At 46.6% G+C, this 15,163-nt stretch overlaps 1 pseudogene; it reads right to left on the bottom strand.

Annotated features, from left to right (window-relative positions):
* Positions 1-4,952: 4,952 nt before the first annotated feature.
* LOC113113546 (gap junction beta-1 protein-like) lies at positions 4,953-14,283 on the bottom strand (annotated as a pseudogene).
* Between the last annotated feature and the right edge of the window lie 880 nt (positions 14,284-15,163).

Raw genomic sequence — 15,163 nt, 5'->3', positions numbered from 1 at the left:
TAAGACTTTTGTTGTTTATTTTGGATTTTGTTTTGAGAGATTAGAAAGTACTCCTTTTTGTAAGTTAGATCTGTTATATTTGTTATTTTGGCCTGGTCCCCTCCTGAAGTTTATTTTTGCTCCATGCTAAGCATCTTTCTTTGAGTTTGTCAAATAAACCAAAATTCTAGACTGTGACAGGTCTGTGTGGTTTTTCTGTGGCATGCTGGGACAGGAGAGAAGGTCTCCAGGTGGTCTGTAGAGAACTTGTTGTTTTCTACCTTGTTTAAAAATTTCCTTGTTTCTGCCATCCCTGACCCTAGACCAGGGAGGTACGTAACAGAACAATCTGACCAGAAAATGGACTCAGCGAGTGGCAGCCCGTTCCAGACCGCCGTTGAGCACCAGGGCGCAGGGCCGCGGGAAGTAATTTTGAACAGGGGGTGCTGTGAATTTTTTTTTTTTTTTTTTTGACAAAAAAACCTATGAGCCTATAGGCCTATTTAAAATACATTTTAAAAATAAATACATTGAGATTTACTACTTTATTGTCATATACACTTCAGTGCACAGCCAGCAGGGTCTGAAACACACAGACATCAGTTCTCAGATATGCGCAATGCGCTATTAATCTGAAGCAGAAGCAGAAATAATATTTTAATAATCGAAAGAAAACGAAATAATTACTTTCATTACAATTTCAGATAGCCTATCCGTACATGCAACTTATTTAGATACAACAAATAATATTACAACAAAATATAATATTAATCAAACTTATAACGCTATAACTTATAACACAATAACGCTAAAACAATGCAATCGGTTTGGTCAGCTGGCTTGAGTCACTGCACGTTTATGTCACACGCAACTCTATTAACTCCAAAATCTTTTTACGCACACCACAAGGAAATAATCTCTGACTATTTAAGCAATTTGTTTATTGAACAGTTCTCCACATCCATTACGCAAAGAACACACGCACAGTATAACGCTTTCTGTCTCCATCTCCAACCTTTTTACACAAACCACAAGGAAATAATCTCCGACTATTTAAACGTTATTTAACAGTTCTCCTCAACCATTACGCAAAGAACACACGAACGAAATAATACTCTCCAACTCCATCCCCACCACCTTACAAAAATACTATAGTGTACTACTTACAATTGATTCGCTAGTCAAAGCTGATCCCACACTTGTTGGCAAAAAAATAAATGTTACAAGCGCGGCAGCACAATGCTCTTACCTGAGCTACATGCAGGCGGGGTGCCCTGGTTACAGGTGTCCAAATGTCGAGGTGCGCTGTATTATATACAGATGGATGTATTCTGCATGGAACGAGCGTGAAACCTCGTTACTCGGCGACCAAACCTGCCTGCCTGACGTTGACAACATAACTTCCGAACCCGTGTTGATTAGGCCTCAAAATATGAAATTAAAATCCAAAATATACGTAATAGCCTACGTGTGTCAAAATCATTTTCTAAAATATTCATAAGGAATTTATAAATTGTGCAAAATATTTTAATAGGCCTACATTTTTTTTTAATCTCCCTCTCGTCACTAGGGGGTGCTGCAGCACCCCCAGCACCCCCACTTCCCGCGGCCATGCCAGGGCGTCCCCATTGGAAAACATGAGGAGGATATCTCCGCTGCCCGACACGCCGTCGAGACTTTGGCCGCCCAGATGTCCGAGCTGTCCTGCCAGGTCCACAACCTTCGCCTCCAGCCTTCTGCCTCTCATTGTCCTCCTATTCAGACGGAGCCTCGGATCAATAATCCTCTGGTCTATTCGGGTGAGCCAAGACAGTGTCGCGCTTTCCTTACCCAGTGCGAGGTGGTTTTCTCGCTCCAGCCAATCACATATGCTAAGGAGAGAGCCAAGGTTGCTTTCATTCTTTCATTCCTCCACGGCCGGGCACGCGAGTGGGGAACGGCCAACTGGGAGACTGAGGCGGAGTGCATCTCAAGTTTTGAGCGCTTTAAGGAGGAGATGATTCGGGTCTTCGACCGCTCCCCATACGGAGAGGAGGCTTCTCGTCGGCTCTCCACACTTCGGCAGGGGAGGCGATCCGTGCCGGATTTCTCCATTGAGTTCCGGACCCTCGCTACCACTTGCGGGTGGAACCAACCCGCATTGGGCGCTCGCTTCCTGGAGGGGCTGTCTCCAGAGGTTCGGGACGAGGTCCGTGAGATCCCCACCCAGCTCGACGATCTTATCGACCTGGCCATCCGTGTGGAGAGATGTTTTGACCAACGCCGCCGTGCTCACCGCCTGGAGGATACTCTCTTCTCGCCGCCTCGTGTCAGCCCCGCCCACTCAGAACCTGAACCCATGCAGCTGGGTGGCCTGCGTATCTCACCTAAGGAGCGTGAGAGGAGGATTTCGAAACCGCCTCTGCATGTACTGTGCTAGTGCTACTCACTTTGTGTCCTCATGTCTGGTAAAAGCCAGCGCTTGCCAGTAGGAGGAGGGTTACTGGCGAGCGCTACTACTAAGACCATCCCTTCTGTTTCCTGCATGACACTTCCAGCGCATCTCCAGTGGGTGGGGTCGTCAGCCTCCTGTGCGGCCTTGATCGATTCTGGGGCCAAGGGAAACTTTGTGGATGAAAAGTGGGCGCTCCAACAAGGTATTCCGCTCACACCGCTAAGGGACTCCACCCCTTTATTTGCTCTTGATGGCAGCTCCCTACCTAGGGTACAGAAACAGACTATCCCATTAACTCTGACCATTTCTGGTAACCATAAAGAGACAATTTCTTTTTTTATTTTTCAGTCTCCTTTTACTCCTTTAGTACTGGGGCACCCTTGGTTAGAACTCCACAATCCGCACATTGACTGGGCTAAGGGGTCTGTTTTGTCTTGGAAGTTGTCATGTTAAGTGTTTAGCCTCGGCTGTTCCCCCTGTGTCTTCTGTTTCTGTGTTGCAGGAGGAGACGGGAGATCTGACTGGGGTACCGGAGGAATATCACGATTTGCGGGGGGTTTTCAGTCGTTCTCGAGCCATGTCTCTTCCGCCTCATCGCCCGTATGACTGCGCTATTGATCCCCGCCCGGGGACCACGCCCCCTCGGGGTAGGCTCTACTCTCTAGACTAGCGGTTTATCCCGGTGTTCGAGGTACTATCGCATTTATCCACCAGCGTTTCTGGTGGCCCTCCTTAGAACGTGATGCGCGCCGTTTTATCGCCGCCTGCTCTGTTTGCGCCCAGACCAAGGTGGGCAATTCCCCACCTGCTGGTCTCCTCCGGCCTCTACCAGTTCCCTCTCGCCCGTGGTCCCATATCGCTCTCAACTTTATCACCGGTCTCCCGCCGATAATACAGTCATCCTGACGGCGGTCGATCGCTTTTCTAAATCGGCGCACTTCATTCCCCTTACCAAGCTGCCCTCTGCTAAGGAAATGGCCCAGATTATAATTGATAATGTGTTCAAGTTTCATGGGTTGCCCACCGACGTCTTGTCCGATAGGGGTCCGCAATTCGCCTCGCAGTTTTGGAGAGAGTTTTGCCGTCTCATAGGTGCCACTGCTCGGGTTTTCACCCACAGACTAATGGTCAGGCCGAACGAGCCAATCAGATTGTTGCCCGCATGCTCCGCAGTCTAGCCTTTCGCAATCCCACGTCTTGGGCCGAACAGCTTTCCTGGGCCGAGTATGCTCATAATTCCCTCCCATCCTCTGCCTCTGGTATCCCTCCCTTTCAATGTTGCCTCTGCTATCAGCCGCCCTTATTTTCATCCCAGGAGACCGATTCTAACTGCCCGTCCGTTCAGACCTTTATCAGTCGCTGTAAGCGAACCTGGAAGAGGATGAGATCTGCACTATGTCGTTCTAGAAGGCACATGTGTGTGGCTGCTAATAGATCGCGTGTCAAAAGTCCTCGTTATGTCTCGGGTCAGAAGGTTTGGCTTTCTACATCTAATTTACCTCTCCAGTCTGACTCCCGTAAACTGGCCCCCCGCTTCATCGGACCGTTCCGCATCGTCAAGATCGTTAACCCTGTCGCCGTCAAACTCCGGTTGCCACATAATCTTCGTCAGGTTCACCCGGTGTTTCACGTCTCCAGCATTAAACCGGTCTCCCCCACACCCCACGTCTTTCTCTGCCATTCGTATCGAAGACTCCCCGGTCTACACCGTCCGCAAGATCATAGACATGCGTGGTTTCTCCTCTCCTGTCTCCCTCGCTCTTCGTTTCTGTGTCACAGCTGTCTTCACTTCTAATAAAGATAATTTCCCCTGCACCTGTTTCTCATCCTGCCTCATTATTATGGCTACTTCTACCCTCTCGTTCTCTTGTCTCTTTGTCAGATTGTTGTCTCCTAATGAAGCATTGGTCATTGGCGTCTACACATCCAGTTGGTCTTGTCCTGTCTCGTCGGGGTTTGGTTAGTCGATCACAATCACTGCCGGAATTACTCTGTGCTCACCATTTACACCCCACAGAACCTTACCTGCTGTCTAATGCCGTGGCCTACCCGCTCTGCGAGCTCTGGCCTCCGGTTCCTCCGTGAGCCCCGTCAAGCCTCCGCCTCACCAGTCTGCTGGTCGCTTCTGCCACAGAGGTCTTCTGAGTTATTTGTACAACCCAGCCTACGGGTCATCCTCTGTTTTCATCTTTTTTCTACTCCTTGGTTGGATTTACCTGTGGCTTTACTTTGTTTAATTAAAGACTGTCATTTTGCCCTCACATTTGAGTCCTCTCTCTTCAATATCCATCACAGTTCTACACATTATACTTAAAAAATTAAAAAAATCCTCAAAATATCAATTATATTAACAACTGTGGGCAACAAGATATGATGTCATACTCTAGGGCTTCTGTTTCCATCCATTCATTTCTCCAAACGAACTTGTCTGATGGTTGAGAGTTTTGGTTTTCAATAAATAACACACAATAATACATTAAAAAGGTTAAAACGTAGCGTACGCTCCACTTTCCTCACATCAGGCCATATCGGTTTTTATTTTTGTGTTGAGATGAAAGGTCGATTTGGGATGTATAGACCTTCTCTCTGTCAAATATTGTATGCACACATATGAACTTCAGCACAGAAACATATGACTAACTGAGTACAGTGTTTTCTTAGTGTGAAACCCAATTATTCCTCTGATCTTATCTGCTTTTTAGGACCAGATGGACACTTTTCAAATGTGTAATATTTTAGGGTTCTCCAGCATATTTCCCTCATGATCCCTCCTCACATGTAGAGGGCCTTTTAAACTACAGTGTCAATCGATAAATATTATTACAGTCATCCATCTTCCCTTAAAGTCTGATAGTTGGTAGAAACACATCTAGAAAGCAGAGCAGCGTTCGCTCTTATCCACGGGAGGCTTTCGCCCAGCGTTGAATCTCGGCTTGAATGAATGCTCTGAGATCAGCTGATTTATTTCGTTCTGCTTGTAAGTCGCCAGTTTATGAGGAAGCCAGGGCACTTTGGGTTCACCCACTGCTCCCTGAAAATATCTCATACACGCCTGACTTATTAAATACAAAACCTCTGCGATGTTCAACAAGACACAGACTCCAGACATGGCCAGCATGAAGACATTGAAGACCGTCTTCTCTGTGGGACGTGACACGAAACAGTCCACTGTATTGGGACAGGGGTAAGTCACACTTCACAAGACGCACCATCTTGATGTCTGGATAGATTGAGTAAAAAATTTATAAGAAAACCACCTCGAATACAATGCGGAAGATGATGCTGATCACGTAAGTCCACCACAGAGCACCGGTGATCTTGAACCTCAGGCTCTTGATGTTCTCCAGGTCCTTGGCGTTCCCTCGGCCGGAGATCTTGAGGATGTTCTTCTCGATGTGCCGGCGGTGAGCGATGTGCATGGCCACCAGCAGGGCCGGCATGGACACCAGTATGAGCTGCAGAGCCCAGAGGCGGATGTGAGAGTTGGGGAAGAACTGGTCGTAGCACACGCTGTCACAGCCTGGCTACTGGGTGTTACAGGTGAAGCCCAACTTCTCATCGCCCCACACGCTCTCGGCAGCCACCACCAGCACCATGATCCTGAAGATGAATGTGGCGGGGCGGTGTAATTTTTGGAACACAAGAGCAAATTTTTATTCCCTAGTAAATAAAAGTCCGACTACGCCACCCTAGGGGTTAGCCCCAGGGAAAATACTCAAACAATGAGCACAGCACACAGGTTCGATTCCCTCATAGGATTGAGCAAGAGACGGGAGTAATACAAAAATACAAATGTTTATTACTAAAGAAATACTTTAAAATGTTGAACACTGAAACCCACTTTTAAACTAAACAATAAGAGAAACCATGCAAAAAAAACAGAAAATAAATACCGGCAGGCCTGGGGCTCCCAACGACAGGAACACTTCTACACGCACACACACCCCGTGTCACTTAATCACACAATCACACACTCAACAGTGTACACTGCACACGATAAAGGACGACCACCACCAGGAGGAGGAAGAGCAATCCACCCGTGGGACCCCAGCGTCTGCAAAATAAAGATAAGAAACTATAACAATGTTCATAAAAAAGAATAACCAGATGGACATCAATAAAGCAAATCCTCACAACAATAAATGTAAATGACAAAAAAATAAAGAAAAACCATTCAAGCGCAGGAACATCAATTAGTTGGTCACCTAAATAATACAAGACAATTTTAGCTCAATAGAGGTTCACACACAAATAAAATTGTACTTATAGATGGTTGATCACATGAACCAAGCAATTAAATGGCTTAATTAAATATTACACGCCGTTTAATTGGCTTTACATAAATAAAGATGAAATAAAAAATCAAGGTAACCAAACAAACTATACTTCCAAAAATTAGAGGTTAGTTAACAGAAAATAAACAAAAGAGGTTTCAAATCAAACAAAAGACACAAAAGGGCAGCTAACTCCCCTACAAATGGAAGGAACCAAATAGTCCCCCACACAATCCAGGGTCAAATATAACGCCACGATAAGAACCAAACAAGCAGTCCCCGTCTCTTTAGTGATGATCGCGTCAGCGCGGCCGTATTAACCGCAGCACTTTAATAGGGTGAAGACAGTAGCAAAAAAATCACGGCATAGAACGAGAAGGAGAATCCATCAGGAGATCACGCTAGATAGCACGCTTAAAACACCGATTGGTCAGTCATGCCCATCGGTTTTACAAGGGAATACAGGGAATCACGCCTGTGAGGTGAACAGTCATCAGACCCACTAAGCAGCACGGAGGGCACCGCACCAAAGCTGCACTACAACCACCGTCGACGCTAGCAAAACAAACGGGGAAAATCGGACGTGACACATCCCAGATAACAGCCAATCAGACTTAAATGCAAGGTACTACGTGCTGATAGGATGACACTGCTGTCAATCACCTGATACCGTTACATTCCACCACCAGTTTCTGCAACGTCGCCCCGACGGTGAACCACACAAAATCCCACCTAGGAACTCAGTTCCAAGGCCGAAACAAGGTACCAACTGTACTACTCACAATGCTAGATACGGAACCCGTACCCACTGGTCGAGGGAGATGGTGCCTATTTGAGTGCTGGCCTGCAGTTCTCCTCCCAGTCCTTCTCGCCATAACCTCACCTACCTCTAGTGAATTGGAAGGCACTACAACTGGTGGTAAACCCACCTCAACCGCAGTACCCTCTGTTACCCTGCAGATCTCCACAGCTTGCAGGTCACCAGATGTCTGAGGAAGAGAAGGAACAATGTCCTGTGGCCTCGACCTACTTCTAACTTGTGGTGTCTCTGGCACCAAGACAAATAAATCCTCATCACACCCCTCTTCCAAGGGCTGCACAGGTTCAGTCACCGGACTATCTGGCAACCCAATCGGCAGATCCCGACAGATCTGAGCCTTCAGCAAAGATCGGTGCACCTGCTTTGTTTTTCCCAGATCTGTAATGGGAGCAATGGTATATACCGCCCCACCTTCCTTAGGTGCCCTCATAACCTGGTACACCACTGAGCTCCACAGATCCTGGATTTTACATCTACCCCTCACACTATGATCACGGAGGTATACCAGCTGACCCTCCTTCAGTGGTGCTTCCGTCACCTGCCGGTCATGTCGGGCCTTTCGCCGATCGGCTGCGGCACCCAACCGTTCACGAGCACCCTCAAACGCAACTTGCAACCGATCCTGCTGCTCCAGAATCCACCTATTAACCCCGCCTGCCAATGGCTCTTGGACTCTGCCCAGTAAGAAATCAACAGGAAGTCTAGGTTCCTGTCCAAACATTAAAAAAAATGGAGATTCCCCGGTTGCCTGATGAGGAGTAGTGTTGTACGCAAAGAGTACCTGGGGGAGGCAAAACGGCCAATCACCCTTTTTGGAGGGTGGCAAAGTGCGCAACAGATCATGCAAGGTTCTGTTAAAACGCTCACACTGGCCGTTTCCGGCCGGGTGATATGGGGTGGTACGTGACTTCTCGACTCCATAAAGACAACAGAGCTGTTGAATAAGGACGGATTCAAAATTCCGACCTTGGTCAGAGTGGATACGCCCCGGTACGCCAAATTTACAAAACCACTCCACTACAAGAACCTGAGCTACAGTCTCTGCCCGTTGGTCTCTAGTGGGTACTGCCAAGGTGTATTTTGTAAAAATATCGGTCATGACCAACACATTCTCAAGGCCAGACCGCGAAGGCTCCAACACTGTAAAATCCAAGGCCACAATATCGTTCGGCCGAGCAGCCAACAGGTGCCCCATAAAACTAGACGGGGGAATGGGGATGCCTTTAGCACACTGGCACCGCTCACACTCATGACACCAGCGGTCAATATCCGCCGACATACCAGGCCAGTAGCATCGCTGGCGCACTAGCTGAAATGTACGCTCTACCCCCTGGTGCCCATGCTGTTGGTGAAGCTGGGTCAAGACATAGTGTTTCATAACTGCCGGCAATAACACCTGGAAGATTTCCTCTCCCCCGTCTGAGCGGAACACACGCCGGTAGAGCACTCCATCAGTCTCCACTAGGCGGTCCCATTGCCGAAGCAGAATAATTGCCAACCTGGAGAGTGTCTTGCGCTCATCAGGAGTCGGGGGCAACTTACGCCTCCAAAACTGCAACAACTCTCCTATGACTGGGTCTGCTACCTGCTGAGCAACCAGGTCGCTATGTGAAGTACAGGGAAATGCAGTCATCTGGTTGACCAAAGTCACCAATCCACCTTGGGCAGCTTGCTGCAACGCCACTGGAACGGCCATACCTGAACACAACTGGTGCACTTCCGTACCCGGAAGATTTTGACGAGACAAGGCGTCAGCATTGCGATTGCTTCTCCCTGACCTATATTTGATCTCAAAATCAAACGATGCCAATTGGGCAGCCCAACGCTGCTCCATGGCACCCAACTTTGCAGAAGTCAGGTAGCTAAGGGGGTTGTTGTCCGTAAACACCACGCATTTCTGGCCCAACAAATACTCCCTAAACTTTTCAGTCATGGCCCACTTGAGCGCCAAAAACTCCAGTTTCATTGAGCTGTAGTTCGATGTATTGCGCTCAGTGGGCCTAAGACTGCGACTGCCATAAGCTATAGGGCGTACCTTGCCTTGTTGCTCCTGTGAAAGGACTGCCCCTAAGCCTCCATGACTGGCATCCACCTCTAAAATAAAAGGTAGTGAAAAGTCAGCGTAGGCGAGCACTGGGGCTGTGGTTAACTTACCCTTCAACCCCTCAAAGCCACACTGACATTCTGAGGACCAAGCTTGAGCAAACTCCTGAACACCCCGCTTCGGGCGCTTTGGGCTTGCCAGCTGAGCCACCAACCTATGAAGAGGGGCAGCCAACTTGGCAAACCCCTCAACAAACCGTCGATAATAGCTAGCGAATCCCAAAAATGAGCGCAACTCTGCAACACTGGTGGGACAAGGCCATTGTGCAACTGCCTCTACCTTCCCCGGGTCAGTAGAAACTCCTTCTGAAGAAATGACATGCCCCAAGTAGTGTACTTCCTTTTTGAAAAAGGCACACTTAGATAGTTTGGCCTTCAACCCTTCAGTCTGCAAGCGGCTCAGGACGACCTCCATCCGAGCAAGATGTTGATCCACCGAGGAGGAAAAGACAACAATATCATCAAGATATAAGAGAAGGGACTGGCATTGCTGATCACCAAACAACCGCTCCATCAATCGTTGGAAGGTGCTTGGGGCATTGCACAACCCAAAAGGCATCCTGTTCCACTCAAATAAGCCGAACGGGGTGCAAAAAGCAGTTTTAAATTTGTCCCCCTCAGCTACAGGTACCTGATTGTACCCGCTGGCCAGGTCCATGGTAGAAAACCAACGGGCCCCGGCCAGCGAGTCCAAAGTCTCCTCAATACGTGGTAGAGGGAACGCATCCTTCCTAGTCTTCGAATTTAAGCGACGGTAGTCCACGCACATGCGTAAACTACCATCCTTCTTTTTGACCAAGACAATAGGCGACGCATAAGGACTGCAGCTCTCTCTAATTACCCGATTTTCCAACAATTGATTGATATGTGCCTTTACCACCTCATACTCGGATGGAGGAATACGCCGAAACCGCTGCCTAACAGGGGTGTCATCCAACAAGGGAATCTCATGGGATATCAGATTAGTACATCCCAAATCCCCATCGTCCATAGCGAACACAGACACATACTTCTCCAGTAATGCCCTGACCTTACCCTGTTCTTCTTCTGGCAGCACCGATAGATCTAGCATAGCTACCTGTTCCTGTACAGTGGGGGAAACATGCACAACCTGTGTACTCACCTTGGCGGTAACCATCTTAACTTCTGTAACCTCTGGGGGCAAACTAATCACATCAACCTTATTCACTGTGCCAAGGACAGTGCTAGCGTACAGCAACACATCCACAGTACCAACATTAACTATGGGCACATAGACTGTACCACCATCCACCCTTAAAAGAGAAGGAGATGCCAGCAAACCTGAGGGTAGACCAGAGGCTGGTGGTTCAAACAGTACTGTAACGCTCGAATAGGTCACTGAACAGGTTGCAGCAACAAATTTCATGGTGCCACCCGAGATGCGACACGCCCGACGTCCCCGCACTTTGACTCGCCCCCCACAATCCAAAACCGACTGACCGCCAAACTGATGGCAATGTTGTAAAGCCTGAAAAACAGAATGAGGGGCCTGAGACACGATTGGTAGGTCGAAGAGAGCTGTGCCATGCTGGCCAAAGAGCTCCTGGTAGCAGCGGCCCAGGATGTTCATGCCCAACACCCCAGGGACATCTACACACACGCCACCAGGGGGATCTCGGACCACCAGCACACCGCAACCTAAAACTACTCGACCACAGAGCTCCACGTCTAGTTCCAAATAACCAACATAAGGAATTGAAAGGCCATTGGCCGCTCGAAGCTGTAACCAATGACACGCTTTAAGCTGTTCCTGACCCCACAACCCAAAATTAGCCACAAACCAACCTTCAGTAATGGTGGACACCATGGAACCGGTGTCCACCAGGCAAGGTACCTGAACCCCACCCATCAATACAACTAGCTGTGGGCAAGAAGACATAAAGCGTGACATAAAATCAGAACCAGATACATTTTTGGAGCCTATTGTTTTCCCAACCAAGTTGTGGCCCTGCAACTCGGTGGGAACTAGTTTTCCGACGGCTGCACGGATGGCTGTCCACCTCTCATTAAAGCAGAACTCAAACGGGCTGATGGTGGAACGGAGATCCGCTCCCCATCGCAATCCCTGGCAAAATGGCCAGGTTGCTGACACCTTCTGCAAATTAGATTAGCCTTAAATGTTCGCGAATGTGACTGGGGATTTTGCAGCTGAGCCATACCCTGGGTTAACTGATTCAATTGTTGTTGCTGCTTTCTGAGCATTTCCCGTAGTTCACTCATTTCTGACATTGCTAAACCCCTGTTGTTACCGTGCTGATGTCCCTGCACCCCATATTGGATGCCATAAGCGGATGGAACAGACTGACTTCGACTACGCACCCCACCAGGCATGCCTTCTCTTTCCCAACGAAGAGCTTCACTGCGAATGTCAAACAAAGTGGCAGTAGGTTGACGGCGCACCAATTGCTTAAGTTCACGTCGAAGAGCGCAATCATTAACATATTCAACAAACTGATCTCTTAGCAAAATTTCAGCGTTAGGCATACCATGAGGCGACTGATTTTTAACTTTTTCCAGAAGACTCATCAGAGCCAAGGAGAATTCCACCAATGTCTCCCCCTCCTGCTGTCTTCTGGAAAAGAACGACTCCTGGAGCGCTACATAAGACTTTGTACAACCATACAAATCACGCAATACCTGAATAATTTGATTCGGATCCTCCCTCTCGTTCCTAGACCGGTAACGGATTTCTTCCCTCGCCTCTCCCTCCAGATGATCGAACAAGAAAAATGCCTGATCAGCGGTAGACAGATGGCGGAGTCGCATACAGGCCTGTGCTTCCTCCACCCACTCATTGATGCCAATGCCCGACCGGCCACTAAACTTTGGACACTTACGATCCTGGGGAACGAAAACAAACCGCTCCGCTGTCGAAGCACCAGCACCAATGCGTGGGGGATCTGCAGTCACAGGAATAGTAACATTAGATGGACCTGGCTGTGCAACCAACACTGGCTCTTGCCGCAGCCTTTCATTATCAGCTTTTAGTTGGGCTACTAAATCTCTCAACTCACGTAATTCATCCTCCATTTTGTGTAACTGCACAAGCACTTACCACAAATATAAAATAAGATTGACTTGTACCGATCCACCACAAAGAGTGACTGCTACTGTCTGGTTCCTACCAAAACAAGAGAAAGAGGAAAAAAAACAAAAAGACAGACAAACAAAATACCCACGTCTCTGTACTATACAAGAGGGAACCCTGCCGACTACGCCAGAATGTGGCGGGGCGGTGTAATTTTTGGAACACAAGAGCAAATTTTTATTCCCTAATAAATAAAAGTCCGACTACGCCACCCTAGGGGTTAGCCCCAGGGAAAATACTCAAACAATGAGCACAGCACACAGGTTCGATTCCCTCATAGAATTGAGCAAGAGACGGGAGTAATACAAAAATACAAATGTTTATTAATAAAGAAATACTTTAAAATGTTGAACACTGAAACCCACTTTTAAACTAAACAATAAGAGAAACCATGCAAAAAAACCAGAAAATAAATACCGGCAGGCCTGGGGCTCCCAACGACAGGAACACTTCTACACGCACACACACCCCGTGTCACTTAATCACACAATCACACACTCAACAGTGTACACTGCACACGATAAAGGACGACCACCACCAGGAGGAGGAAGAGCAATCCACCCGTGGGACCCCAGCGTCTGCAAAATAAAGATAAGAAACTATAACAATGTTCATAAAAAAGAATAACCAGATGGACATCAATAAAGCAAATCCTCACAACAATAAATGTAAATGACAAAAAAAATAAAGAAAAACCATTCAAGCGCAGGAACATCAATTAGTTGGTCACCTAAATAATACAAGACAATTTTAGCTCAATAGAGGTTCACACACAAATAAAATTGTACTTATAGATGGTTGATCACATGAACCAAGCAATTAAATGGCTTAATTAAATATTACACGCCGTTTAATTGGCTTTACATAAATAAAGATGAAATAAAAAATCAAGGTAACCAAACAAACTATACTTCCAAAAATTAGAGGTTAGTTAACAGAAAATAAACAAAAGAGGTTTCAAATCAAACAAAAGACACTAAAGGGCAGCTAACTCCCCTACAAATGGAAGGAACCAAATAGTCCCCCACACAATCCAGGGTCAAATATAACGCCACAAAAAGAACCAAACAAGCAGTCCCCGTCTCTTTAGTGATGATCGCGTCAGCGCGGCCGTATTAACCGCAGCACTTTAATAGGGTGAAGACAGTAGCAAAAAAATCACGCCATAGAACGAGAAGGAGAATCCATCAGGAGATCACGCTAGATAGCACGCTTAAAACACCGATTGGTCAGTCATGCCCATCGGTTTTACAAGGGAATACAGGGAATCACGCCTGTGAGGTGAACAGTCATCAGACCCACTAAGCAGCACGGAGGGCACCGCACCAAAGCTGCACTACAACCACCGTCGACGCTAGCAAAACAAACGGGGAAAATCGGACGTGACACATCCCAGATAACAGCCAATCAGACTTAAATGCAAGGTACTACGTGCTGATAGGATGACACTGCTGTCAATCACCTGATACCGTTACATGAAGATGACCGACAGACCGATGCGGCCGATGCCTGTCTAGTGCCTGTTCACACCGCTGATCACCGCGTAAAACGATGCCCAGTTCATGCTGGATACGAGGACTGCAGGGGAAGCACAGCACAAGGAATTTAATCTGAGTGTTCTTGACTAGTTCGGTTCTGCATTAACTCTTATTAACCAGTCAGGTTTGTGTACAGTGTGCTTGTTACAGCATAATTACTCATTTAAGTACTGGGTAATATTAATTAACTAGATGTAATACTATATGTGACCCTGGACCACAAAACCAGTCATAAGGGTACATCATCTGAAAGCTGAATAAATCATCTCTCCATTGATGTATGGTTTCTTGGAATCAGACAATAATTGTCTGAGATACAACTATTTGAAAATCTGGAATCTGAGCGAGCAAAAAAATCTAAATATTGAATATTAAATCATCTTTAAAGTTGTTTAAATGAAGCTCTTAGACATGCATATTGCTAATCAAAAAATAAGTTTTGATATATTTACAATAGGAAATTTACAAAATATTTTCATAAAACATGATCTTTACTTAATATTCTAATGATTTTTGTCATTAAAGATAAATGCATAATTTTGACCCATACAATGTATTGCAGTCTATTGCTACAAATATACCCGAGATTTAAGGCATTTTTGTGTTCCAGGGACACATATGGGTTGCACTTTATGTGTACTTACATGTACTTATAGTGTACTTACAGTGTATTTATCTAAGGAAGTTCTGGTAACACAAGGTAACTTCATGGGGTAGGGGTAGGTTTAGGGGTAGGTTCAGGGTTAGTACCTAGTTATTGCATGGTTATTGTAATTACTATAATAAGTACATAGTATGTACATGAGGAACAGGATGATTAGTGTTACTTGCATGTAATAATGCATAATTTATTCTTATTATAATAGTAAGTACATGTAATATGTAACATGGAAAATCTTTTAATAA

This window comes from Carassius auratus, chromosome 14 (genome assembly GCF_003368295.1).
Source record: "Carassius auratus strain Wakin chromosome 14, ASM336829v1, whole genome shotgun sequence".
Classification (NCBI taxonomy): Eukaryota; Metazoa; Chordata; class Actinopteri; order Cypriniformes; family Cyprinidae; genus Carassius; species Carassius auratus.
This window is presented reverse-complemented; position numbering and strand designations above follow the sequence as displayed.